The 3,026-nt window shown below is 43.8% G+C and overlaps 1 non-coding gene across 1 annotated transcript; it reads right to left on the bottom strand.

Annotated features, from left to right (window-relative positions):
• Window positions 1-736: 736 nt before the first annotated feature.
• On the bottom strand, window positions 737-843 carry LOC128594998 (U6 spliceosomal RNA). The gene has a single exon (XR_008382694.1). It is a non-coding gene; the product is annotated as a U6 spliceosomal RNA (small nuclear RNA).
• Between the last annotated feature and the right edge of the window lie 2,183 nt (window positions 844-3,026).

Below are 3,026 nucleotides of genomic sequence, written 5' to 3'. Positions count from 1 at the left end.
CATATCAAGATTGAGTACATAGGATTCATGCTTCTCCCTTCTTGTGATGCTTTACTAAGAATAATGTCTTCCACTTCCATCCAGGTTAATACGAAGGATGTAAAGTCTCCATTTTTTTAATGGCTGAATAGTATTCCATGGAATACATATACCACAGCTTGTTAATCCATTCCTGGGTTGGTGGGCATTTAGGCTGTTTCCACATTTTGGCGATTGTAAATTAAGCTGCAATAAACAGTCTAGTACAAGTGTCCTTATGATAAAAGGATTTTTTTCCTTCTGGGTAGATGCCCAGTAATGGGATTGCAGGATCAAATGGGAGGTCTAGCTTGAGTGCTTTGAGGTTTCTCCATACTTCCTTCCAGAAAGATTGTACTAGTTTGCAGTCCCACCAGCAGTGTAAAAGTGTTCCCTTCTCTCCACATCCACGCCAGCATTTGCAGTTTTGAGATTTTGTGATGTGGGCCATTCTCACTGGGGTTAGATGATATCTCAGGGTTGTTTTGATTTGCATTTCTCTAATATATAGAGATGATGAACATTTTTTCATGTGTTTGTTAGCCATTTGTCTGTCATCTTTAGAGAAAGTTCTATTCATGTCTCTTGCCCATTGATCTATGGGATTGTTGGCTTTTTTCATGTGGATTAATTTGAGTTCTCTATAGATCCTAGTTATCAAGCTTTTGTCTGATTGAAAATATGCAAATATCCTTTCCCATTGTGTAGGTTGTCTCTTAAAAATATGGAACGCTTCACGAATTTGCGTGTCATCCTTGCGCAGGGGCCATGCTAATCTTCTTTGTATCGTTCCAATTTTAGTATATGTGCTGCCGAAGCGAGCACTCTTTTTTTTTTTTTTTTTAACATAGCCTTCCTGGCATTTTCTTAGTTATTGTGCTAAGACAATAAATGGTAGTCTTTATGATAAGCACAGTTTAGATATTAAACAGGCCTTTCAGAGGGCTATGGTTTGCTTAATGCTAATCCACATTGCATGGGTCTGGGTAAAACCGAGATTGTTCATTTCTATGGGCCCAGTGATCAGATTAACAGAATCCAGTTTTCACTATTCACATTTTGGAGTGGACAATTTTTTGCTGTGAGGGGCTATTCCGTGCTTTGGAGGATATTTAGCAGGATCTCTGTCCTCTACCCACAAAATGTCAAAAGCAAACAGACACACACACACACACATACTCATCATAATGATCAAAAATATTCCTAGTCCTGGCTAAATGTCCCCTGTAGAACTAAATTACTCCTGGTTGAGAACCACTGATATAAATCCTGTGAAAGTAGCTTCTTGAAGATTTACACAGCAAGGAGAGGAGCCCTTTTCATGCCCCTGCTCCATCTCCCCAGGATGGCCCCTCTTCTTTAGCTCCTAGGATTCCCACCAAAGCAGAGTCTAAACAGGGGTCCTCAAACTGCGGCCCGCAGTCCACATGAGGTGGTGTGATTTTATTTGTTCCCGTTTTGTTTTTTTAGTTCAAAATAAGATATGTGCAGTGTGCATAGGAATTTGTTTATAGTGTTTTTTTAAACTATAGTCCAGCCCTCCAACAGTCTGAGGGGCAGTGAACTGGCCCCCTGTTTAAAAAGTTTGAGGATGCCTGGTAAACAATAGTCAGATCTGAGCAGGGCCCATCAGAGTTGGGGAGCAGAAGGGAGGTGCTTTCCTTATGGATGTCCTGGAGATGCCCAGCTTGGGCACAGAGGAGAGCCAGGCCTGGTGTCCCAACAGGTCCCTTGGGGAGCCCCCCAGAGGTAGGAGCCGCCATGTGTGCCTTCAGAGAACCAACAGTTTAACCAACAGTGGGAGGCTGGACAAGCCCAGATGATGCCACACAGAGTGATAGGATCAAGGCTGCTCTGTCACTTCTCTCTTGCAAGCTGCTATTCCTCCTCTTCACCAGGCTGTCCTGGCCTGTCACAGAGCTGTGGTTTTAAATCTTACCTCTCTGTGGCTCACCAGAGCATTTGTATTAAGCCCTCCCGTCATATATGTTCCACTCCTTCCTTTCAAATAGGGTGGTTCATTCTCACTGCAAACTCTTCACGCCTTTTTGAAGTTCTTTATCTTTCCTTCTGATTTGATTCAATAACTATTTATTGGGTACCTTAGCAAAAACTGCTGGTTGCTTCCCATTGTCAGTCTTCCCCTACTTCATTAGTAACAGAGCCCCCTGTTCAACATGTCCAGCTAAAATAACTACATTGCCAGGTCTCCCTTGCAGCTTGATGTAGCAGCTGTATGACTAAGTTTGGGCTGACGACATTTAGTAAGGTTGCAGTAGACTTCTAGGAGGGTAGCTTAGAAGGGTGGGTGGGCATATGCCCTTTTTGCTCTTCTGTCCTCCTTTCTCTCTTTCTGGAATTCAGATGTAACAAGTGGAGCCTCAGTAGCTATTTGGGACCATAAAGAGAATTTGAGAATGACAGAGCAGAGAGAAGTCATTTCCTCTGCTTCCGCTGTGAAGCTGCCACATGAGCCCCTGAGCTGCAGACTTTGATGTGAGAGAAGAAGCCCTGTGTGTTTAAGCCCCTGTGATTGGACCTTGTTACTAGCAAACACAGTGCCTAACTGAGGCAGGTGGCCTCTGCCAAGTCTGTACACCTATCTTTGCTATTCCACAGTTCTCCCTGTTTTCATGATGAATACTGTGTATTTATTGTCAGTTCATCACTGATTCTTATTTCACCAGCCAGTCAGCCACCGTGACAAGTCAATCCTCTGCAGTGAGCACTTCCGGAAGCTACCTGTCTTTTTTTGTTTTTGTTTTTGTTGTTTTTTTTTTGAGACAGAGTCTTACTATGTGGCCCTCAATAGAGTGCTCCAGCATTATAGCTCACAGCAACCTCCAACTCTTGGGCTTAAGCAATTTTCTTGCCTCAGCCTCCCAAGTAGCTGGGACGACAGGCGCCTGCCACAATGTCTGGCTATTTTGTTGTTGTTGTTGTCATTGTTGGTTAGCAGGCCCGGGCTGGATTCAAACCCACCAGCCCTGGTGCATGTGGCCAGTGCC

The sequence above is a fragment of the Nycticebus coucang genome, chromosome 9, assembly GCF_027406575.1.
Source record: "Nycticebus coucang isolate mNycCou1 chromosome 9, mNycCou1.pri, whole genome shotgun sequence".
NCBI lineage: Eukaryota > Metazoa > Chordata > Mammalia > Primates > Lorisidae > Nycticebus > Nycticebus coucang.
The sequence above is the reverse complement of the archived record's forward strand: the minus strand, read 5'-3'. Positions and strand labels throughout refer to the sequence as shown.